This window comes from Peromyscus californicus, unplaced genomic scaffold (genome assembly GCF_007827085.1).
Source record: "Peromyscus californicus insignis strain IS unplaced genomic scaffold, ASM782708v3 Scaffold_12__1_contigs__length_115047231, whole genome shotgun sequence".
NCBI lineage: Eukaryota > Metazoa > Chordata > Mammalia > Rodentia > Cricetidae > Peromyscus > Peromyscus californicus.
The window spans coordinates 16,266,790-16,293,564 of NW_026294413.1; the positions used below are offsets into that span (position 1 = coordinate 16,266,790).

Consider the following 26,775-nt stretch of genomic DNA (forward strand, 5'->3'; position numbering starts at 1 on the left):
TATTCAATTCTGTAGCTCAGTGTTTAGACAGATGGGTAGATTTCTGTCTTTTGAACTGTAGGATTCTTATTTTATATATAGTCCATATCCTTTAAGGTGAAAGGAAATCAAGGTCCATTGGCTTTCACAATCCCTGACTTTCTTTCTTTCACACACTGAGTGTCACTAGTAAATAAAGGCCACCAAAAAAAGGAGGAAGAAGTAATTTCTTGTTGTACTTAGACTGATAAATTCATTGGACATGTTTTCCAACATATATCTCTGTTGTCTCCTTTGAAGAGGCAAAGGGGATGTCTATCAATTGTAGAAACATAAAAATATATATCCACTTAAAAGAGACAAAACCAAAGGCAAGCACCTCAGAAGAACCATGTACCAAGAAGGCAACATAACATGAATGCCTTGTATGTTTTTACTATACACGAGTTGGACTAGTTTGACCTGCGATTTATTCCCATTGTCAGGGCAAAGGAAGTACTATCTTAAATTTCTAAATTCTTCTGTCAAAGAAATAGATCATGACTACAATGAATAACTTTAATTGAAGGTGATGTTCACTGTGTCTTTGTGTGTTCCCTTGAACAGCTATGACTGGAATCATTAAAATGCAAATCTTGTTCTCCTTCCTCCTCCTCCTCTTTCCCTTTGTCCATCCCTGTCTCATTCTTATATTGAGACATTCATTTTTATGAATATCAGTGAACTAATATGTAGAGAATCTGAATGTCATTTACTGTTGTCTGGTAAATAAATTTCTAGTCTGCTTTGTTTAGTAAACATTTAATCATAGTATTCCATTACACTAAATCTAAATCTCCATTATCACATCACAGCAGTAAAATGACATTCTGAAAAATTATATTTATCAGATCAGAATATTCAGTGAACTTTATTTTACAGAAGTCTCATAAATATTTGAGTTCCTGGTTATTTGAGTTTTATTTAAATTCTAGTCAGTAGTGAAAAATCTCCTATATCTAATTTTTATCTTACCATCCAAAATTCATTAGAATCCTCTTTTCTGGAACAGCTTTCAAATAAAAACACATTAAAATGTAATCATACAGTAAATATCTTAGTGATTATATTCATAGGAAGAAATTTTACTTGATACATAGGAAATATATTTTAGTAGTTTAAATAAACTATAGTGAGCATAATATTGATTTTTCTAAAAATAATGATAGAAAATATAATATATTACATACTTAATTTAATGATGGCAAACTCATAAAAATTATAAGAAATAGATATTAGTAGTGTTTTTTTATTAAGTTCTTTAGCATATATTTTGATCATATCCTTCCCTTCCCTCAACTCTTCTTCCCAAATCCTCCCTAAATTCACACCCACCTAATTTCTTTTACTCTCTGATAAATTTTCTCCTCCAGTAGTGTTCAAAGTCCCTCCAATACCATTCATGCTATGAGAGAGGTGAAGCTTCCAACTAGGCTTCAGTTCTACTTCTCTGTGTTTCAGGAAATGTTATGTTGCCTTCAGCATTAATATGGCTGTATGTGGTTTCAGGCTTTGAAAGTCTATAAAACATTTGGATTAAAACATTGTGGCCGGGCGGTGGTGGCGCACGCCTTTAATCCCAGCACTCGGGAGGCAGAGCCAGGCGGATCTCTGTGAGTTCGAGGCCAGCCTGGTCTCCAAAGCGAGTTCCAGGAAAGGCGCAAATCTACACAGAGAAACCCTGTCTCGAAAAGCCAAAAAAAAAAAAAAAAAAAAAAAAAAAAATTGTGAATCAAGTAATTCACCATGTACAAATAGTATTAAAAATAGTGCAAAGCCCTAATTTTGAATAAGAATTATTTACAAATACCCTGCATTTTCAAAAAATTAAAATGGAAAGATATTTTTTTTGAAAATTATGCCTTTTTTCTGATTTTATCAAATCTCATGATCAAATCTGTTTACACTAATAGCATTCTATATAACAAATGTCCATCCAACTCCCCAAAATATTGTCTCCTTGGAGACAATTTCTATATCCAGCAGTTTTTGTAACATCATTTCACCCAAAGTAAACAGATTTGTGTTTTCAACTGAACTAATATGTTGTATTGATGGTGTCCTTCAGCTTTCTATAATGATGCTGAAGTAACCATAGAATTTCACAAACACTGAGGATAATTAAAATTTTAATAGTATAATTCACATTACACAACAAAATCATTTAAGTATGGGCTATGAGAGTAATTTATAAATTATGCATTAATTTGCTTACTCTTTCTTTCTTTATTAAAACAATAAAACAGTCTCTGTGATGCTCATGCTGTCCTTCTCCAGTCTCAGCCTTCCAAGCATTGGCATTTCTGCTGGACACTATCATAGTTTGTTTCTGTATAAGTATTCAAATGTCATTTTTCCCCGATAAATATATTACAAACTAGTAAATAGTTGATAAAAACTTATCTACTTCAATGGGATTTGTTATTATTATTTCTCTTTTATATGCTTTGATGCATGAATATCAGATGAAGAGTTGTATGATACAGCAAAATTTATGTGAGCTTATTCTTTTTAATCAAATATCTTCTTACTTTGCTGATATTCACTTAGTACATACTTGATTTGGGGAATATTCATATTATTTTTGTACTTGGGTGATGAGTCATAGGTGTGAAAGAAATTAGTGTTTCTAATCATTTTTTCTAGATCAAAGTAACAAAATTTCTTATTTTTTGTTTTGTTTGTGTATTTCCTTCAGTTTTTCCCCTGTTAGCATACTTAGTGCCACGATGCTAAAGTATGTTCTAGTTTACAACATTAAAAGTTTTTCAAATAAAAATAAAAAACTGTGAATCAGAATATAAAATATATTTTCACATTCAACACTTATTTATTGTTTGTTTGTTTATTTATTTTACATCCCAACCTCAGTTTCCCCTCCACCCTCTCCTTCCAGTCTTTCCCCATCCCCTCCCCTCTACCCGCCCCCATCTACTCCTCCATTTCCGTTTCTATTCAGGAGAGGGCAGGCATCCTATGGACTAGGCACCAATTTGTAAGTATAGCAGAATATCATTACCAATCATTACACTGACTTTTTTCCCCTCCAGTCATGCTAATTCTGTCCTAGATCTCTGGGTCATCCAGCCTCTGGGTCCTGGAAATCCAGGCAGTGTCAAGGGTGGAGTCACTCTTGTGGCAGGGGTCTGACTCTCGGACTAGCCACAGTCTCTGTGCCACCCAGCACCTCTCATAGGCAGGACAGACTATAAGTCAAGGGTTGTGGTGTGGCTGTGTTGGTGTCCACATTCAACGTTCATGTAAAACGTATGTGCAGAAAGTGAGGTGCTTTGTTTGAAATATTTTCCTACTAAATTATATGTAAATGATTTCTATGAGTAATATAATATATTTTTGGCCAGTGTATTATTGCCAAACTTTTACTGTGCTTTCAACTATGTTTAAATGTGTGTATAGTTTTAAAAATGAAAACTTGAAGAAGCCATAAACACATTGCTTTTCAATAAGCAATGTAATTAACCATAGTGCACTTATATTTGCATAATATCAAAAATTAAGCTTAATGGCTTCATTTGATAAAAGCAGTTTTAATGTGCTATTTCATTAAAAAGAATCTTCTCTGGGCCATATCTGAATATATGAGAGACAGGGTAAGAGAGAAGAGGAGAGGAGCTGAGGAGAGGAGAGAGGAGAGGAAAGGAGAGGAGGGAAGAGGTGAAGAGAGGAGAAGAGAGAGAGAGAGAGAGAGAGAGAGAGAGAGAGAGAGAGAGAGAGAGAGAGAGAGAGAGAGAGAGAGGCAGAGAGAGAGGCAGAGAGAGACATGGAGGGAGACCGAGCATCAGAATCAGAGAGAATGAGACACTAAGAATGAGCAAATATGCTTGGTTTTTCTTAGGATATAAATTTATACTTCAAAATTAGTATTAAACCTTGGAAGACTCTGAGCAACAAAGAAGAAAACCCAGGAGTACAATACATAGTACCATGCTGACCCCGATTTGCTTTCACCTCGGATGACTACATTATCAGTGAGTTTGTGAAGCTAATTATTTGATACTGACAGGAAAATAATTTAGTGAATTTGGGATTTAAAATCTTACAAATACTAATAAGAGAAACATTTTTTAAAATCTGTAGAGACTTATGGCTTGCTTATATGGTGACTATTCCCCATGACTTTCTAGATTTCAAAGAACTCTAAATGCTGGGGGGCATGGGGGAAGCTTAGAATGTGTCCTTATGAAAATTAGGCTCCCTAGCATTTGGTAAAGTTTCATTATTCTTTTTTTCCAAGCTGTTTTAAATTTTAACTTCTTTATAAATAGTGTCTGATATAATTCTTCAGGGCTATAAATACTCTATCATATTAGTCTGTTTTAAATGGCCAACTATTTTTGTTTTTCTTCATTCATAAAGTTACTTAACCACTCCATTACTTAATTTAGCAATATTTTACATCTCTTCCAGACATAATATCCATTTTGATTTTTCCCTATCCCCTGTTCCTTCTCTTTTATCTTTGTTGCTTAGAAATCTATTTTCTTTATTCATTGATTTACATATTCTGAGTATTTCATATTTATGGAATCCATGTGGCTCCTCTCTGCATTCTTTTCATCTATTATCATATAGTTGAAGTTATAATTGACCCATTTTTGTAGGGAGAATGTTAGTAGTATAGCTCATTTCTCCCTAGGTTTAAGTCATTCCCCCCAAACAATTTTTCTATTTGGAAAGTTTAATTTTCCAAACATGAAGGAAATCTGTTCAGGGGTGGAAAGACAAATGTAAGCCATGTCCCCCATCAATGAGGTGAGTGGGGATTTCTCCTCCTTCACATTATCCTTCTACATGGTTTAGTAGCTGTTCTGTCTGATCTGTAAAATGAAGGTGCTTTCTGAGCCTGTCGGGTAAAATCATCTGCCAGCAACCATCATGTACTGCACACAAATGCATTAAAACCCTTTTATCATGTGGTAGAAGTGTGATGTACAGGTGAAACTGTTCTGTGTCAGGTGTTCATTGCTTGCATCTAAGAACGCAATTTAAAAGGCCAAGAGAAATGGAAAGTGATCTTAGTCGAGATCTAAGTCTTTTCAGCCAAAGAAAAATGATGAGCTACTTTAACCTCCTTCAGAAATTTAATACATAAATCAATCTCTCAGTTTTATATAAATGGTAGAGTGCTTGGAAGATAAATCAAAGACCCAGATAAGAGCAAAGTAATGACTAAAAGGTATCTTCAGATTCAAGATGGCATATCTTAGCAAAGTCCATTTTTAGTTTCTAATTTGTTTTAAATGCTCTTAAAGTAAACTCCTATGACTGCAGTGAAAATACATAGTTAGCATACTGTAATATAATTGAGGTTTTTTTTTTTTTGATTACCCAGTTTATATCCATTTTTTGAAAACTGGTCTCTCTAAGATAAAAAATAAATAAAAAATACCTTGAACTTCAAAAGTGTCAACGTTTTAAACTAGACTTGATATAGATATCCTGTGATTCAGTTTGATTCATTATTGAGATTACATGAAAGAAAACAGAGAAATACATTGCTTTAATAACTCATTAATTTGAATCTGGGGACACTGATTCCAAATTTAACTACAGTCCTATAAAAGTAATATTGTTATACTTACTGAATAATTCATTGAGATCCAAAGCTATAAGGAAAGTCTGGGTGTAGCCATGAGATGATGCACCTGTCAAAGGAAGAATCTTGAGAGCATAGATCAAAGGTGACCTAAATGTGCATAACACCTGTATTCTACAGTGACTGACATATTCAGGAGTTGGGTAGTTCCAGATAAGAGCATGAGAGTTATCCAGGTTATAACAGGCAAATGTCTAACATATTCCTTATATTCTCTATTCTCTATTTATGGTAATAAGTCAACTAATATCACTACAATTAAAAATGATAAAAAGAGTTGGTAATGTATGGGCATATGATTGTCTTACAGGGAAAAGGTATGCAATTTTGAGAATAGTTTTCTTCCTTCCTCTATGTGTTTGTATTTCGAAGCTGTACATAGCTATTGTGATCATATTCACCTTCATTGCCCTCAGTTGTCCCAATTTCCTCCCTATGAACCTCTTCTTCTTCCCCAGTAGCCACTCATTGTTATGCTGTTGAAGAAAATGACACACAGCCCAGCCTCTGTCACTTATAGTCAACAAAATCAGGTGATGGTCGTGCATGCCTTTAATCCCAGTACTCAGGAGTCAGAGTAGGCAGGTAGTGCTCTGTGATTTTGATGCCAGCTTGGTCTAAAGAACAAGTTACAAGACAGCCAGGGCTACACAAAGAAGCCCTGTCTTTGTCTTGAAAACAAAACAAAACAAAATAGTCAATACATCAGGAAATAGTGAGGCTTTATGAGACCTTCTCTATCCATGATGGAATGTTGAAGGGCCAGATCCTGTGCAGGTGCCCATTGTTCCAGTGTGTTCATGAATGTAAAAGCTGTGTCATATCTGGATGACATCACTTAAAGGTACTTCTCCCTGTCCTCTGCCACTGAACATGCTTTTCTTGGCACTGTCTGTGACATTCCATAGTCATTTGGTAAAGGGTGATATAGGACCAACACAATTTTTCTCAATACAGAAGTGTTCAGCATTCAATCATTCTCAGCAGTTTGAACATAAATGAGTCATTACATTAACCATCATGCTCTGAAAAAAAAAGTCTATGCCTCAGGTTGCCAGTGGCTCTAGTCTAAGGAAATAAGCATAAATATTTATAAAAAGTTTGACAGCATATTTACTTATCTCAACATTCTATAGCAAGCATCACAGAGGTGTTCACTCTAAATGTTAGCACAATTCTACTTGGCTTTTTTTTTTTTTTTTTTTTTTTTTTTTTTTTTTTTTTTTTTTGGTTTTTCGAGACAGGGTTTCTCTGTGTAGCTTTGCGCCTTTCCTGGAACTCACTTGGTAGCCCAGGCTGGCCTCGAAATCCCAGCACTCGGGAGGCAGAGCCAGGCGGATCTACTTGGCTTTTTAAGGCAGTTATGACCGACAGTAAATATGACTTATTCTAGGCTCCTGCTAGCATTGGTGTGTATGGTTTATAGTTTGCTAACAATAGCATCATCACAAACATAGAGGAATGTACTGAGCCATTGCTTGATGGATATAGCAAGACATGAGAATTTAATACCATGATCATCTTTGGGACCACTAGAACATACAGCAAACGTTATTTTACAAACTGAATTTTCCAATTTTATACATTTTCCATAAGATTTACAATCAAAATAGTAAATAGCAAACACTCATGTTTCTTGTTATTTGACATAATACACCACATAATGTAATGAGTTTATTTTGAAGTTATGTAGGCAACATACGAATCATTAAAACCTCAATGTTTGTGATTCATTACAGGTTATAATAGCACATGGCTGTTCAATTTCTATAAAATTTGTAAGAAAATTGGCAATTTTATAATGTATCATGTAAATATGTTTAACATGTCTTAAAAATCCTAGCGAGTAGTATTTATAACACACTAATTTATTTTATCAGTTCATCATTGTTGGTGTAATAAAAACTTTTATTATTTATTGTCTATATGGGTCTTATCACATGATTAATATTCTTCACAACTTACCTCCTAGACATATCCTACTATACATTGTAAGAGAGACTAACAAAGTACAGAGTGTCTCAGATAATATGGGTAATAGCATGACAGAGTAGCGTTGCTCACATGGGCAAACTGCCTCTCAAACTACAAAGAGTTTTGTTTTTTCAAAAGAAAGATTTTGTTATAAGTGAACGTAGTGGTGTGTAATACCCCTCTTGATCTCTTTTGATTGATTTTAGTTTGAAGTCTATTTTGCTGCATATTAGGATGGCTATACCCACTTGCTTCTTAAGACCATTTGATTGGAAAGACTTTTCCCAGCCTTTTATTCTTAGGTAGTGTCTATCTTTGAATTTGAGGTGTGTTTCTTGTATGCAGCAGGAAGATGGGTCCTGCTTTCGTATCCATTCTGTTAGCCCGTGTCTTTTTATAAGTGAATTAAGTCCGTTGATATTAAGGGATATTAATGACCAGTGATTGTTCATTCGTGTTCATTCCTGTTATTTTTTGGTGGTAGTGTGTGTGTACTTCTCATATTTGGGGTTCAGTGCTGTGGTGTTGTCTATTGCCTATGTTTTCATGGGTGTATCTGACTTCCTTAGGTTGGAATTTTCCTTCTAGTGCTTTCTGTAGTGCTGGGATTGTGGATAAGCATTGTTTAAATCTGGCTTTGTCTTGGAATGTCTTGTTCACTCTGTCTATGATGATTGAAAGTTTTGCTGGGTATATTAGTCTAGGCTGGCATCCATGGTCTCTGAGTATCTGCATTACATCTGTCCAGGTCCTTCTGACTTTCAAAGTCTCCATTGAGAAATCAGGTGTTATTCTGATGGGTTTGTCTTTATAAGTCACTTGGCCTTTTTCCTTTGCTGCTCTTAATATCCTTTCTTTATTCTGTACATTTAGTTGTTTAATTACTATGTGGAGAGGGGACTTTTTTGGGGGCTCTACTCTGTTTGGTATTCTATAGGCTTCTTGTATCTTCATAGGCATTTCCTTCTTTAAGTTGGGAAAGTTTTCTTCTATGATCTTGTTGAATATATTTTCTGTGCCTTTGAGTTGGTATTCTTCTCCTTCCTCTATCCCTATTATTCGTAGGTTTGGTCTTTTCATGGTGTCCCAGATTTCTTGGACATTTTGTGTAATAATTTTTTGGCATTGGTATTTTCTTTGACTGATAAATCCATTTCTTCTATTGTATCCTCTATGCCAGAGATCCTCTCTTCCATCTCTTGTATTCTGTTGGTTATGCTTGCATCTGTGTTTCCTGTTGTTTATTCATTTTTTCTATTTCCAGCATTCCCTCTGTTTTTGTCTTCTTCATCGTTTCTATTTCCCTTTTCATGTCTTGGACTGTTTCCCTCACCTGTTTCATTGCTTTTTCATGGTTTTCTTTAAGGGATTTATTGTTTTCTTCTGCTTTGTTTGTCTTTTTCTCTAGTTTTTTATAGAATTCTTCCCATTTTTTGTTTGTCTTTTCATTTTCTTTATTGATTTCTTCCACTTTTTTGTTTAGCTTTTCCTCAATTTCATTTTTGATTTTTTCTTTAAAAGTCTCTAGTATCTTCATGATGCTATTCTTAAGGTTGCTTTCTTCTGCTTCTTCCACTTTGTGATATTCAGGTCTTGCTCTTGGAGGAGGGCTAGATTCTGGTGTTGCTGTATTGCTCTTTATGTTGTTGTATGTACTTCTTCTGCCTTGACATCTTCCCATCTCTTCATTGATTCATTCTTGGTCTTATCAGGGCTCATGGTCCAGTCAAAGCTGACAGATTTGGCATTTCAGGAAGCCTCTCTTGCTCCAATGAGAGGTGGCAGATTCTACTTCTCAGAAAGCCACTCTTGGTCTAATCAGGGCTGGCAGATTCCCTGTCTCCTGAGTTTACTTTTGGTCCAATGCCGGCTCTTTGTCCAATGAGAGCTCTTTCTTTCTCTGGGCAGGATAGGGGCTCTCTGGGCTGGATGAGAGCTCTCTGGGCCTGATGGGAGCTCTCTGGGCTGGATGGGAGCTCTCTGGGCCAGATGGGAGCTGGGGGCTGGTCTCTAAGTCTCATGAAGTAGCGGAGATCTTGGGCAGATGGGTAAGTGGGCAGGGCATATAGGTTGCAGGAGGGGTCTTGGAGAAGGGGAACCTTCCCGCAGGAGCCCTGCCCACTGGCCGGCAACTGGGGCCAAGTTGGGCTGGTCTTCCCCGGGAATGGCTGGTTTCCAAAGCTAAGTATATCTCCAATGCAGAAAGAAGAGTTTTAAGCTACAGTTTTTATGTCTGAAGGATCCATATGTTATAAATATCTGCCAATGAATTTCATCATGGATGAAGCATGAAAATCTATGAAAAGATATCGGCCAAACATTTCACAAAGAAGAAGGGATCACAAGACAAACCTGTGTTTTGTTACGCCCTACACTTTACAACTTCTAGGAAAATCAAATCGCATTTACTGAATTATTTTGTCCTAGCCCTATGTAATTTCTCTCTTTGTTCCTTACATGTTCATGTCAGGTGTTACCACACTACTGAAAAGATGGGAAGGCTGGGCATACTACTTCCATACTTCCTGTCGCTCTGGAAGATCATATTTTAGAACTGCCCACAGTAAAGTTGACTCAAACCCATGTCCCACAAGCTCTTACCATTCTGAATGGACCCAATGTGGCCAATGTGGCCACCACCCCCATCAACCTTATGATCCCTTGGATAGGTTATAAAATTGTTTTCATTTTTTCAAATGACAAACACATTTTATTGACATATTATTTTCCCCATATTGAGACTCAGTCTTCAATTTGTTCAGGCAGAGTAACAGTTAATCTAAAAAGATGAAGATATTGGAGAAAAAAATACTTACTTCTCTTGATTTTGATAATAATTATTAACTTATATCAAACGTTAAAGCAACCTCTTCGATGTAGAAGATACTCAAAGAATGCTTAAAATGTCTAGATTTTTTTCTTTTTCTTTTTTATTCATCTCTTTATTTTACATCTCAGGCACAGCCTCCCCCTCATCCTTCCCTCCCAGTCTGTCCCCTTATGCCCCCTCACTCCCACACTCAAATCCCCTCCTCTCCCATCTCCATCCAGGAAAGATCAGGTCTTCCATGAGTATCAATAAAATATGGCATGTCAAGTTGCAGTAAGACTAAGCACCTCCCCTTGTATTAAGGATGGGCAAGGTGACCCAGCATGATTAGGAGTAGGGTCCTATAAGCCAGTAAAAGAGTTGGAGACAGCTCCTGTTCCCACTGTTAAGAGTCCCACAAGAGGATCAAGCTACACAACTGTTGCATATATGCAGAGTACCTAGGTCAGTTCCATGCAGGCTCTTTGGTTGTTGTGAATATAATAACGTAGTATAAGTAATGAGCAATAAGTGTACATGTGTCAACAGCTGTAGGTGATACTAGCATTCATTATAATAAAAATAAAAATAATGTTCTGATACATATGGAGAAAAGGGAGAGGGAGAGGAAGAGTGAAAGGAAGACAGAGAGAGAAAGGAAGAGGGAGGATATTTTCTGGGTTACTTTTTAATTAATCTCTATTTAATCATTCTCCACGAAGTAAATTATGGGCGGTTACACTTCTTGTATACTTTTATGGATGAAAATATTAAAATAGCCAATATGAGATAGTGCTAACAAGTGAATACAGCCATTTTGGAGATCAAATAAACTAGGTGAAGTTATTCCATTATTTATGATTTTTATATTTCTCTCTCTCTATTTTCAGTAGATATAGTGAAATATATGCAATTATGCTTTCAACTTCCAATGAATGAACTTAAGCACAGAGATGAAAATGAATCATATTCCCAATTAATTATTAAAATTATTTGAATATTTTTTTCTCAAGGCTATCTTCTTGCTTCTTACAGAAGGAGCAGATTGGGAACACAGTTAAGATGATGACTAAATTTATCAACAATTCCTGAAGAATAGGGTTTATTTTTACTAAATGAAACAATAAAGTAAATAATGAGACCATATCAGCTACTTGAGAAGCCGAATTATACAATGAAAGAAACATGTATTACAAAGTTAGAGAACAGAAGCACCAACTTTGCTATTCACACATGGACTTTAGAGGAAAGAGGAAGTACTGTTGGGCCAAACAGTTAAGGAGTTAATTTGGCTCAGTTCTTAAAACTGAATGGACAGCATAACTCAGAGAAAGGACACAACTTTTTTCCAGAAAAAAGTAGAAAAGAGAGATGATTTTTAACCTCTGAGCAAGTAGATGGATGAAACAGATTTTGTGCTGGTTTTTGGATAGTTGTTAGCACACGAATGCTCATGCCATGGACATATTTAAAAGTGTTTATTGAAAAGTGAAACGGGTTCAGGTTTCTGAAGGAAATTGCTTCTTATGCTGCTGCTTATTTGACTTCTATATTTCTAATTGTAATTGGAATTTCATTTAAGAGAGAATTTATGCATTATTTCACGGTGTCATACACAAAGTGCTTGCTAGTAGACAGAGACACTGGAATTGAAGGGAAAATCACAAGTCTAAACAAATGTAACCCATGACTCCCATGAGTAAGCAATTGAGAAGATGCAATATAGTAGAAAATAAAACTGTATACACTGACATTAATGAATCTCTTTGTACTCTCTGTGCACCAGTCTTGCAATATTGTAGATGACAAGCACACTTATTCTATTGTTATTATGGAAATTTTTCTCCTAGCAGATTCTGATTATTGTTCATAACTATTTTTATGATGAGAATCCAAGGGCTGACAGAATCTCAGCTGCAATCTAACTGATAAATTAGAAGCAAATTTCTCTCTTACATTTTCTAATTGTACACAGGTTATTTATTTTGAATAACTGAATTTTTTACTCATCATCTAAATAAGTGGCAATATGAGACAATTCTTACAGTTTGCTGCACCCATACTAATGCCCCAAAATACTATAGAGAAATATATGTAATCAAATTGGCATAATAAAGATGCAATGTAATGAAATAATTAAATATAATTTTACTGCTTAATTACCTTGATATCTTTGAGTGATAGATGTTAATTGAAAAAATATTACAAGCATTCTTAAATAATTTCAATTGGAAAATAAGTAATTCATATAAATTTTATTTGTATCTATAAGAAATACTTTCAATGTTTATTGTATATGATTAGTTAGAATCTATGCATATTCATATTGTATTGTCAAAATATTTTATGATGATTGATAAGAATGTTTAAAGCGGAAAAAGTGAACAACTGTTATGTTCATTAATGACAATCACAATTAGAACAGTGGTTTTGAATATGAAGGAAATTTTCAGAAAAATAGTTAAAATATGAAAGTGTTCCCGATATAACAGAAAAAAATCTTGCGTAATTAAAATTAAACAAAGTATAAAATGACGTGTTTTCAAAAGTAAATTCCATATAACACAGAAACAAAAAGGAAAAGCAGGTTTTAAAACTCAGGAAAAGCTACATTTTGGGTTTTCCAATAATTACTCAAAATAGTATCTATTACAAACTTCCATTGTCTGGAACATTGAACTATATTCTGAGCATAAAAAAATAGGAAGATAAAACTATTCTTATGAGATTTTAACAGTGTGCTTTTGGAAACATTGACATACATATGATAAATAGACAACAATAGTCATGAGCAGATGCTGATAAAGTACTTGAGAGTACTTTTTTATAAATTTTCTAATTCTCTGTCACTAGTTCCATTTTTCTGTTTTTCCTCTTTTCTGTGATCTTTATGTGTTTCTCTTCAGTTCAGACTATCTCTAATTATGAAATTCACAATTGCAGATGAGCCATTGAATCCCAAGTCCCTAAACAAGTCCTTGTGGTTTACATACAATTTTTAATGAATCTTCTGTAATAGAGCTCTGAATTCAACAAATATTTACACATTGAGCCTGGTTTTCTAAAGCTGTGAATGTAAACTAGGAGGCATGTTAGTCTCCCATTGTCTACAGCTGCAATTCCAACAATGATGGCAAACCTCAGATGACTGGGAAGTTCTGGATCTATGCACCTAACCCAGGAGGCTAAGAAGCTGGAAGAGAGACATGGCAGGTAGGAAAAGATGATGAAGTCCAGCGGTAAGTCAGGGGATCCACAGACTGCATGTGCTATGATGGGTGTGATCCTTCAGTGACAATTTTAGCTTGTCAAGTTATTTTTATATTGCCTTTTAAAATCACACATGTGCATGCACACATGCACACACACACATACACACACACACACTTGTTGTATCTTTAATAGATCTTCTTAGTCAAGAAAATTAAGCTGATTGAAATTCTGGAAAAATTTACTCCACTTTACAAAAATTAATAAAGCAGAATGCTATCAACGGTCACATCTTACCACCTGGAATCTGTAGAAACTCTTATTAACTATATATGAACTCCAACTCAAATGTTTTCTTAGCATTATCCATTTGTCCCTGGTACAAACACAACCATTTACAACCCCTTCCAATTAATCTCCAAACCCTTTCTCTGTTGTTGGTTGGTGATTTTTCACTCATTTTGAGTCCTGTTTCCTTTTTGTACTCTGTAACTTAAGTTTAGCTCCAAAATTCACTACACTTTGCACATTTGACATTAATTGATAAGATAATAAAAATGGGGACAAGAAAAATAAGTTCTTTGGAAGTGAAGCACTTGTTGAACAAAGATGAGACACTTGTCAATAATAAAGTTCTCATTTAAGCAATTAGTCATGAAGCCACAATTGACATTTTCCTACTTCTCATGCCTTTCTGTATTTATTACAGATCACCTCACATTGTTGCAATTCCTCGTGAGACTGAAGTATAAAATCATTACTCCCGAAGTACGTTGGGTCATTACACTTCTTTACTCTACTGATTTGATGTGAATTTCCCACCAACATTAATCATAAGTTATAGTGGTTCCCATAGAGCCTCAAAAGTGAAACGACTCATTTTTATATTACATTATATAGTACAGTATTATGACATTTCTCTTCACAGCCAAGATCATTTATCACAGCCCAAATGGGGATCACTTCCCTGTCATGCTGTTTAAATAAACCAGAAACTGTCACACCAAAGACTCCATTTCCAGTTGCTTGGAATCATTATTGGGCTCTCTAGAATACAAGTTTGATTTTATTTTCTAATGATGACTTGAAATATAAAAGAGTGTGTTTGTATAGAAAACCAGCAATGTTTGAAATTTCATTTCTTATTTCCTCTATAATTGATATTGTTTTTAAACATCATTCTCTTTTTTATTTTTATTAAGAGATTTTCTATTCATTTTACATACCAACCACAGATTGCCCTTTCCTCCCTCCTCCTGACCCCCAACCTCCCCCCCCCCCCCCCCCCGCCCTGGCCAACCCACAGCCCATTCTCACCTCCTTCAAGGCAAGGTCTCCCATGGAAAGTCAGCAGAGCCTGGTACATTCAGTTGAGGCAGGTCCAAGCCCCTCCTCCCTGCACCAAGGCTGCACAAAGTGTCCAACCATAGGATTCTCATTAAATGTGGCAATTTTGTGTCTTGCTTCCCTTCCCAAACCATTTTAGAATCACCTTCATATCATCCGTTGGATGAATTAACAGCTCTTAGACAGTATTTGATGTTAGTCAATTAGACCAGTATATTCATTTTCCGTATTCTTGTGATTTAAAAATATCCCACATTTTCCTCTGTACTTTTAAAACTAAACTTCTTTTTAAGTAAAGGAAACTTTCATGTTAATGAAGGCAGTATTGCTGATATTTAGATCCTCAAATGGTGATATGCTGAGAAAATTCTGCCCCTTTGACGGTACCTCTTTGAGCATTTTTTTGGTACTTTGTTTTATACCACTTCTGACCCCATTAACTCTGGTCATACATACCTTTGCAATACACCCTAAAATGCATTATTTTTGTTCAAAAGTTTTGTTGTCTGGCATTTATGCAAACACAATTCAATAACTGTTTTTAAACATACATTGAATTCTACTTCATATATGGATTTAAATTTTATTAATTTTTGGTAATGCCCTGTGTCAAAATATGTAAGAATAACATGAATGCATATCAACTCAAGCAGCAAAACAATGTACTTGCGTACTTCTTAAATATGTGCAGCACCACTGACACCATGGTTATGATGCATTGACTCTAAGCAGAAGGGAAGTGTGATGCCATTGAGTCATTTCCTGTGCATTTAGCCCTCTTAGCATTATTTTCAGACATTTGCTCCATACATCTACCTTTGTAAATTATATGTGACTAACAGTGATCGCAACTTGGGGTCTCATCAATTCATAAAATGTTTGCAGTTCTTTTTTTCTTTCTTTAATTCTTTCAGAATTTACCTAGATCCTGGCTTAACCTGCTGTCCAGTAAAACTGGTACTCCACTTCACTTCAGAAACTCCATCACGTCTATGATCTACACGTCATTTGAACATCACTAGCATCTGCTATATTGAACTAATCACAATGCTCTGTAGCCGTGTTTGAAAATCTTACATTTCCCAGGTAACTGTGTGTATTACATTAATACCATGATCTTTCTGACTTTCCATGATTTACAATGGATGATTTCATCATTTAATCCATAATTTCACAAAATTGCATGATCTATCTTTGTATTCATTGTGCAAATTTTGACATGTATTTATAACTTATTTATCAGTCTTAATTTATAAAACTACAGAATCGTCCTTAATTTTTATATTTATTTAAAGTATGTGTGTGATACATGTTGCAAACCCAGTTCCTCACACGGTTATTCTATACCTGAGTTACCCCCAGCCTGAGAGTTACAACTTAAAATTGCCTCCATAAAGTTGAAAACTATCCTGAATGCCTATTTGATGTTTCATGTTGAATGTCTACTACATATTTGTAGAATGAATCAATAAACACTGAACTTTTTATGTGCTTGACAATAAATGAAATTACTCTTGGTCACTGTATTAGTCATTGGAAAATCCATCCCTTTATTTAGTCAATTCAAATTCATTCAAAAATTTCTATCAATTTTTATTTTCCCTAATATCTTGCATATCTATATGCTAATTTATCTTCTTTATATTTAAAATTAACATTAATCCAATGTTTTTATTGTATCCTCTGTTACTGCTTTAGTTCAAGACATAAAATATATTTTAAATTTAAACATAATATAAAAATTTCCAACTACCTCCTGTGTACTTGCTGTTACTATTGTAAGTTACTTTCATCAAAGAGGGTAATATGAAAAAGTTTGGAGGGAGAAAAGGGAAAAAGGGAAATTATTTAATTATGTTATGAACTCAAGAAATGACTAATTAAAAAAGAAATAGTAAGATAACATCCCTCTAGCTCAAATCCTCCCAGAACTTTCCTTTCCTTCTTTGAGTAAAGGCCAACATCTTTGCAAGACTGTTGGAACTAGATCATTGGCATTGAAGGAAGAGTCTGGGTAGTTTTCTCACATGAACTAGACCATCTGTCATTGATTTTATTCCTCCTGCCTACCTGTCATTCTATCAGGGCCTAGTCACACATGTATTTGAAGATTCCCCTGAGCAAATGAAGCTCCTTGGACTGCATATATTTATAATATAAATATAAATATAAGGAATGTATATTTCTCTCTCTCTCTCTCTCTCTCTCTCTCTCTCTCTCTCTCTCTCTCTCTCTCTCTCTCACTCACTTTTCTATTTCTCTCAGATACATGTATGACACCAAACCCTCCCATATACTACTCCATGTTCTATTTCAAATTCAAGGCCCCCCTTTTCATAAACTGTTATTGTATAGATAACTTAGATTCTATTCCTTGATTTGAAAAATCACCTGTGGTGGACTGTGAAAACCCAGTCTGGATGTGAGCAGGTGAGATCAGAGATAATAGGTATTTGCTGTTTCTCAGAGCCCTTGAATTAATAGACTGAGTCTAGGAATTTGTCTGAAATCAATGTCTTGCCCGGGAATTTTCAGTGGTAAAGTGATTGCAGATCAGTTAGTAAGATCTTGATTCAACCCAGCATTGCCAAACCATAGAAAATAAATCATACTTTTGTTTTGAGTTTTCTTCCTTCTTTGATACCAACATTTACTTCATTATTTTTCTAAAACATTGCTTCCATAAGAATACTCTGAGAGCCCAATTGTGAGGATTCGAATCCAAGATTTGTCTTTATTAATATTCACCTCTCACATCCTCATTTTTTTTGCCTTTTCTTTGTTTTTCCTCTATGAAGAGAGAATGTTTCTCTTTGGTTACCATTGTGCTCCTGCCCTGACCCTGGAGGTATCTGTATGGTTTTGTTGTTCACTATAGCTCAACATATGTTTGACCCCAACATGCAGACCCAGGGATGACTCCTCTTTTCTTTCTCTTCATTTTTTAATTAATTTTTTGAGAATTTTGTAAAAATTATTTTGATCACTTTCATACCTTCTCCAGGTTCTCTCAGAGTCACCCACAGTGCTGCCCACACCAACTATTAGTTCCATTAAGAAAATAAATAAATAAAAAGGAAAGAAAGAAAAAGAACATGTTAAGTAAAGTGGTGCTGCCTATATTCTTTTGGATGAGGGACAAGATATTCTTCCCACTCAACATACCCTGTCTCCTCATCGATGTTCTTGTCTATTGTTAGAACCTAGCACTTACCAGCCTGTTAAGAGTAATGTATTTTGGCCATCCCATCACCAGAGTAGGTCAGTTCGGGCTGTATCTCGACCATTGCCAGCAGTCTGTTGTGGGGGTATCTTTGTGGATTTCTGTGGGCCTCACTAGCACATTGCTTCTTCCTATTCTTATGTGGTCTTCATTTACCATGATCTCCTATTCCTTGTTCTCCCTCTCTGTTGTTGATCCAGCTGGGATCTCCCGCTCCCCCAAGCTCTCTTTCCCTCGACCCTGCCCTTCATTACCCCCAGTCATGACCAGGCTGCTCATGTAGATCTCATTCCATTTCTCTGTCATTGGGCTATCCCCGTGTCTTTCTTGGGGTCCTGTTTTCCAGGTAGCCTCCCTGGTGATGTGAGTAGCAGTCCAGTCATCCTTGTTCCACATCTAGTATCCTCCTATGAGTGAGTACATACCATGTTTGTCTTTCTGAGTCTGGGTTACCTCACTCTGGATGATTTTTTTCTAGTGCTCATTGCATGAGTTGGCTGTTTGAAACCTGGGGCCCATGCAGGATCTCTTGGCTTGGCCTGGCAGGAGGGGACTGGACCTACCTGGACTGAGTCTACCAGGTTGATCTCAGTCTGCAGGGGAGGCTTTGCCCTGGAGGAGGTGGGAATGGGGGGTGGGCTGGGGGGAAGGAGAGGGGGGCCATAGGGAGGAGAACAAGGGAATCCGTGACTGATATGTAGAACTGAATTTTATTCCAAAATAAAAATACAAATTAATAAAAAGAGTAATGTATTTACATGTAAGTTCTTTATTTTTTGGTCACCAGAAAGATACACTTAGCAGCTAGTAAAGTAGATTCCTCCATACACTCTTGACTAATCTCTAGATTACTAAAAAGGAAAGAAACTAGTTTTAGAATAAATTGAATACATGCATGTTCAAAACAATGTATGAATATTCTGTGCTGGATAAATGTTTAGCGAATGCCAGTGTACATACTACTAGCACAGAAGTGATTATCATTCAAATTGTATTTCAAGTTGAATCAATAGTAGTACATATAGCTAAAGAGCATTTATTTATTTGTTTGTTTCTAATAATTAGTATGGTTCTGTAAGAGTTTATTGACATTTCCAACTTCTAAAGAGATCCCCATTGTTTATTGCCTCTCACGAGTATTATGTAACTTCTATCTACATGACTTCATTTTAATCAGTGTATTAACTAAGATCGCTTAATGTAGTAGTCTTTATGAACATTTCACCAAAGTCAACATTTTAATACAATTAGCTAAGATATTGTGACACGTAATTAGCTTGAACTTCCATGACATTTTATGTTAAGTCACTAAGAATTGTGTAATTTATCAAAATATTTATTTACTTTTATTTTATGTGTTGTGAGTACCTGCATGTATGTATGTGCACCATGTGTATGCCCTGTATCCACAGACACTCAAACAGGACATTATATCTCCTGGAACTGCTTTCAAAGGGGTTATGAGTTTCTGGATATGGGTGCCCTGAACTGAACATAGGTTCTCTGCAAGAACAGCAAAAGGCACATTGATTTCCAAAATTTTGTAAGAATGTGTTGTTTTTTTAAATGTCATTTTATAAAGTGTAGTGGTAGCTATTAATCAAATGTTATTGAAATAAAGAATGTTATACATTTGTTTTATTACTTATGCAACAGAAAATATGCATTATTAAAATTGCTAACATGAGAAAATATTTTATAATACAGAAAATGAATCAATGAAGGAAAATATTTTAAGCATTAGTTCTTTTATGATTTTTAGTTCTTCACTTTGTACTTTAAAATATTCTATAAATTTTCCATTGTCATAGCCTATAGATAGCATCATATAGAGAAAGTTTCACACTTCAGAAAGACCATTTAAATAACAGGAACACCAGCAGAACACTTGCTGAAGACAGGTGGTTGATAAAAGAGTATATATATCATAACATGGTAATGCATTCTTCTTTTAAACCCAGACATGGTACTCTAAAATACCAGCATAAGTCTTCAGTGTAAAATACACAGTGAATTGTTTTTGAGACAAGTAAATAAAATGAATAATATACAAATATTTATAAAAATAAAGCATCTGTGCTAGAAATAAATTTATGAAATAAAAGTCATAAAGATACACTTTGTATACTCCAAGTTATATAAGAGTACAGATACTTATTTTAAAATATGTTTCATAAGAGATTCTTATTTTAAAATATTCCTATGTGGTTGAGATGCAGAGATACATAATACATCCAATTAAAACTTGATTAGCAAATACTTGCTTAACTTAACAATAGATTGCTGTTTGTGAAACAGGATACAGTATTGACAATGACCTTGGTTTTTCCAGTCTATTGTATGCCATTTACAATATTATCAATGTACAGAAAGAATTACTTCTTTTAAAACTAAGACTGGTAGAGGAAAGGAGGACACCTTCACCACCAGAATTGCTTGTGACTGGTCAACTGTTCCAAATACGTGACTTGCATCTTGGGGCTTTCTACATAACACCCAAAAAAGATTAAAACCTGTGAAAATTACTAAAATCTATAGCTGTCTTCTCGTATATATAGCATTCATATGTTTTGTTAATGTTTAATTTCCAGAGCTACCTTTGAGTTAAATGACACTATTTTTTACCAGAATGTGACCTAACTTCAAAACTAAATTTTCATTAGATTTAGCATTATATATGCCATGGTAAAGGATCACATTATGCTTTATTGCAGATACACGTTAACCATCATTATTGAGAACCCAGTCTCAGGAAAATGTTGACCAATGATGATCACAGAGGATAAAGTATTTGCAAAACCTCCCCATCTTTCTACTGAACACAAAATTGTGAGTTAGCCAAGGATACTGGCCAAGGAAGAAATTCGTTTCATCACCAGTGAAAATGCATGGCTCCTTGCATGTAGTCATGCCCTTGCATGTGGTCATGCCCTTGCATGTGGTCATGCCCTTGCATGTGGTCATGCCCTTGCATGTGGTCATGCCCTTGCCCGCCGTCAGTAGCTTGTCTGTGAGTGGTGTGCAGGCCCTGCTTGGGCAACTTTACAACACAGATTCATTGCCGTGTCTTCCCAACACTGTTCAGGGACATCATGAAATGATTTAAGATTTGCCACAGTGAGACTACTTCCATGACAGATTCTGGAAAACACCACAAACCTGTTCTTTCTTCTTGAAAGGCAATTTATTTATGACCCATTGAATATTTTCTCTCTGACTAAATGCTGATGGCTGAGATTGCTTATAATTGAGTGAGGTACATGAAAAACAAACTGTCAAATTTCCTGAAGTTTTTAATCTCCAAAAAATGTTTGTTCTTACCAAAGTTGAATGGAAAAAGGAAATGTGAGAGAGGTTTACTACAGACAAATAGGCATTGAAAAACAAAGTATGTTATTTTCTGGAAAATTGATGGGTCATATTTAAGAAAAAATATCATACTGCAAAACATAGATATAATGTTCTTTCTCTGATATGTGTAAAATAGATTTTAAAACAATCAAAAAAAGACTTTAAAGCAGAAGGGAGACTATTTAACTTGGGCAATGTGGGGAAAGAAAGAGGAAAGAAGGGCAGTAAGGAGAAAGTGAGCATGATTAAAGCACATGATAAATATGAAGAATGTCATGATAGTCATTAACACTTCTGTATGGTTAATATAGGCTAATAAGATATAAATTGACAATAAAAGAATATTTTTTCTGAGAAAATTCTCAACCAAATAATTGAGGCTGATTTGAACAATAACAACAACAACAAAATAGACTTCTTGATTACAGCCAGAAACCCAGTCACACAGAATTGCATTACCATGGCTTACCTATCCGTCTGACAATCACGGAGCAGACATTAGTGATGGAGCTCTGGCTTCTCTGCTTTTCTCCTTCCCCTGTAGTCTAGGATGTTAGCCCATGAAATTGCATCACCCACTATTAGGGTGTACCTTTAGGGAATATCTTTCCACCCTTAGTTAACCTAAACAAGATAATTTCTCACTAGCACAGACAGAGACTGTAATCTAGATGATCTCTACCAAGTATGCCTAGAGGCTTATTTGTTGCTAATTCTACATCCTGTTCAGTTGATAACAAGTACTAGTGATCACACACATAACAGTTGTTTAAAATTCAATTCACTATATTTTGAAATATAGTGTTTGAAGGGATGCAAAATATAAACACAACTGTTACACAGCCAAACAGAATAGACACATAACTCAAAGATATTTCAGAATCATTTTGTTCCCTGATTCTTATGGCAATTGTAGAAGTAGACATTGAAAGAATGGGCATTGTGTCCATCAGAAAAAAATCCAGAGATAAAAATTAAATGTAGATTCATAAGTTCTTAGTTTTGACAATTACTTTCAAAGTCATTAACAATCTTTCCAGTGTTTTAAGCTACATAATAATGATTATTATTATCCTTGTCATTGTCTTCTGTTTTTATTACAAATCTTAAGTACTAAACATAGCATCTGGAATACAAGCCATTGGTACTGATAAGAATTTAAAAATTGCCATCTTTTTATTTTTGATTTATTGAATGACTACTACAAACACCAAGAATAATAACAAATGTAGAATGGTTCAGAAAATAATTTGATTCATTTAAATTACAATTGTGTTACATATAATAATAAATTAAGCTACATATGGTAAAACATGCCTACAATTCTAGCATTTGGGTGGTACAGACGGGGGAACTATAGTTTGGCCACCTCACAGTATGTAGGATTTTTAAGGTCATCCTAAAAGTGTATGTTAAGACGTTCTCTCAGTTCATCTTGGGTTTAGACTCTTGCTACTTCTTGCTCTTCTCTTTGAAGTAGGAACTTTTATCCTAACAAAGAGACATACACAGGTGGCCTGTCACACGTGCAACATATACATGAAAGGTGTATCCTTGTTTTAGGACAAACAAATGCCAAAGCTAAAGGAAACTAGAATATCATGAAACATGACATATTCAATGTTAGTTCTGTTTGGTAGTATTTGACTAACCAAGTTGAATACCCTTGCAAATAAGAATCTACTGGTACCTGACAACACAGCTCCGATTTGGGAGATGAAAACAAAGAAGCCAGACAATATTTTATGGAATTGCAGAAACATTGAATATTTCAGTAAGTCTGATATTTAAGAATTCTAGTTTTTGTGATGAAAAATCTGTTCAGCAACTATTTATTCTCTTTTGTGATGAGATAGCTGTGGGCAAGTACAGATTAAATCCTGTACTTGAAATAAAGATATAAACAATAAAAATTAAAAATTTACTTCAAAAATATAAGTTGATTTTCATATATTTATAAACAAAATTTATACATCTTTAAATAAAGTAAAAGAAAATAGAGACAATATCACTAACTGGATATGTCAGTCATTATATGCATTTCACATTAAACTATTTAGAAATATGGCCTTTGTATGAAAATGTATAAACACAAATCACAATATTAACCTGATTATTAGCTATTTTGACTTGCATTTTGTTATCTATCATCATTAACATTTCCTGTAATTTCATACAAGTTCATGTTGTTTCCATTGTCTTCTAACCATAGTGTTTCCCAATATACTTCTAAAATATGAATCTATTCAAAAAAAAGTAATTGGATTTTTGCTATTCTCCAAATAAGTAAAAAATAAGTCAAAGTACATTGTATTACAAACAGGTCCTTTGTGCTCAGATAGTAAAATTATGTTGTACTTCATAGAAATCTGATGCCATTTTCTTCTCTCCCTAGTTTCCACCAATTTTCACCATGATTTCCAGATTCACACTTCCTATTTTCTTTGGAAGCTCCTGTCACCTACTAATGTCAAATATCCAAAACAATTGAAAATGACACATAAATTATACAGAATGAGCCTTACCTGTTATTTGGAATCACATTTATCACTTTATTTACTTATTTTTTCTTTTACTTTCCAACTAATACTCTTGTTTTGAAAAAAACATTTTTCTTTTCATGTTTTAAAAATAAATAAAGGTACAAACGGGTAAATATAAGCAAATAAACAAACAAATAAGAATGAGCACATAACCACTGCTAGGCATCACTGAGGAGAAGGGTTCTATTGCAAATATGAGGGAAAGTCTAGCCAAAGGCATCTGGAAGGGTTCTGACTGAGCTGGGCCATGAGACGAAGTAGGGATACAAGAAAAAAACATATCATTTTAATATTTATTTATTTAATTTAATTATTAATTAATTAATTATTTTTGTGGTTACAGTATAATGACAATATTTGTCCTTTCCCTTTCTTCCATATAAACTCTTCCATGTATTCCTCTCCATTTTATTTCAAATTCAAGGCCTATTTTTCAATAAATTGTTATTGCAGTCATATACATATATATATACATTCATATATATATATACACATATATTCTTAAATATAATCTGTTGAGTCCATAAAATGTTACTTGCATGCATATTCACAGAATTAAGTATTTGGTACAGGACAAACAGCTGGTATGCTCTTCCCTGAGGGAGTCCAACTCTCCTCATCCCAGCTTTCCTCAGTCGCTTATATTACTTTGTTTATGGTTGAGTCCTCATGAAATTTTTGATATCCAATTTGACATGTCCATGGGTGTCCTGCTTTTTCAGCTCAACTTTGGGCAATCATGTTGATGAGACTATATCACTCTGGCTTCTGAAGTGACTAGGAGAACCAACTCACAGCACACTCCCTGACCCTCTGGCTTTTACAATCTTTCTCTCACCTCTTCGGCAATGTTCCCTGTGCAGTACGTATGGAAATATTTTATAGATGTTTCCATTGGTAATGGACTCCATAACTGAAAAATTCTTAGCTTGAATTTGTAATGTGTTATATTTTGCTATGTGTAATCCACATAAATACAAACCTTAGAGGACCTTCATAATTTGCTAAGAGTGTGCCAGAGAATTCAAGAGGAGAAACTTGGTAAATCATCAAGAACAAAGTCACATGTACTGCTTTCTTTCTGGTGAAACATCATTTGTTGCTAACTTTTTCTTGAGTCTTTATGGGTTTCTACATGCCCAAGGCAGGTCCGCATCTCAGATATTCTTTGTAAGGATGAACATATTTTATGTGGTCTTCTTAAACAATGTATGCTCATGACATGTGTCACAACAGTGAACCGGAAATGTGCAGGTGTTTTATTTTAGAAACAGCACATTTGTTTGCTATTAATTCCCTACTTTAAATCTAATTCATAACTCTCATCTCCAAAGATCTCTTTTCATCGATTTCATGAGTGCAAAGACTGAAAACAAAATTTCCATTTTTACTGTAGTCAGGGATGGTTGGATTCCAAAACCTTGATGTTTAGGCACACAGTGATTCAGTTTGGCTATTTTTTTCATTTTCTTTTCATAGATTGAAGATTACATATAAAGACTACAGTCTACTAGACATTAAACTTTTTTGGTATAGAAATTGGTCAGAATAATATAACCCTCAGCAAACTTTTGTTCTATTTTACTTATCTCAAAGTTAGGGCTCTAGTAACAATGAGGAATACATTTGCTTGTTGTTGTTTTTAAATTGCACTGAACTGAATAGCAATACTATTTGAAGATATTGACTTATAAGCTTTTAATCATTGACTTAATTTTAATCATATTTTTAGTTTCTTTTTTTCTTTATGGCATGTATTAAAATAAATAAGATGATTATTTGCAGTAAAACAAGGCATGTATCTTTACAATGAAAGATGTGTTTTCTGATTTAAAATGTGTGTGTCTGTGTGTGTGTGTGTGTGTGTGTGTGTGTATGTGTGTGTGTGTATGTAACTGAATCATTGGATCAGAGGATAAATATGATGAGAAAAAAAGACTTCATGGAGTGTCTGGCCTCATTTATAGTAATGCTATGTGCATAAAATCTTCTTAAAATGATCCACAAAGCAAATGATATTTCAATAGTAAATATCACAGAGACCAAAGGAAATATAAATTTAATTCAGAATTGTTCAATAAAGGTCAGTAGGAAGTAGTCGGGGGAAAAAAAAAGAACAACATCAAAGGACAGGAATTTTCAATAATTTCCTCATCTGAAAGGTCAAACAAAGTTATTTCCCTATTGTTTAAACACAGGAGCACAAGAGAACACCCACACACAGTCACTTCACACTTTTCAGTTAAGAACAGAAGGTGATTTAAGGGACAGAGGGCCTTGCAGCCACTACTTTTCTCTTAGCGGAGTAAAGCCCCGGGAGTCCTGTTTCACTTCAGAACTGTAATGAAAACTTTAAGAGACAATAAACATTTCAACAAGAAGATAGAGTTGAGATTTTGATACACTTTCTTTGATACTGAGAATATGTCTTTTCACGTGTCCATTTTAATCCTGTTGCCAGATGTGTAGAAGACATGCAGGAAACCAGGTGTGCTCACTTCATCTTGCAACACGTTTCTGAGTCTCAGAGATCTTTTCGAGCCTGTAAAGGTGGGGGGAGAACATGCAACTCAAACAAAGCTTTAGGATTCAGATCCTCAATGGATATCATGAACCTATCCGAAAATGGACACAATTTGTGAGGGGCTGAAGGAATTCTTCCTTTCTTCTTCGTTGTGCTACA

At 34.8% G+C, this 26,775-nt stretch overlaps 1 long non-coding RNA gene across 1 annotated transcript in view; it reads left to right on the plus strand.

Moving 5' to 3' along the window:
• Positions 1-14,932: 14,932 nt before the first annotated feature.
• LOC128107062 (uncharacterized) overlaps positions 14,933-26,775 on the plus strand; it is a 43,276-nt gene continuing 31,433 nt past the window's right edge. The window contains exons 1-3 of the long non-coding RNA XR_008216940.1: positions 14,933-18,611; positions 20,913-21,027; positions 24,815-24,954. This is a non-coding gene — a long non-coding RNA (uncharacterized LOC128107062). The remainder of the gene's footprint in view (positions 18,612-20,912; positions 21,028-24,814; positions 24,955-26,775) is intronic.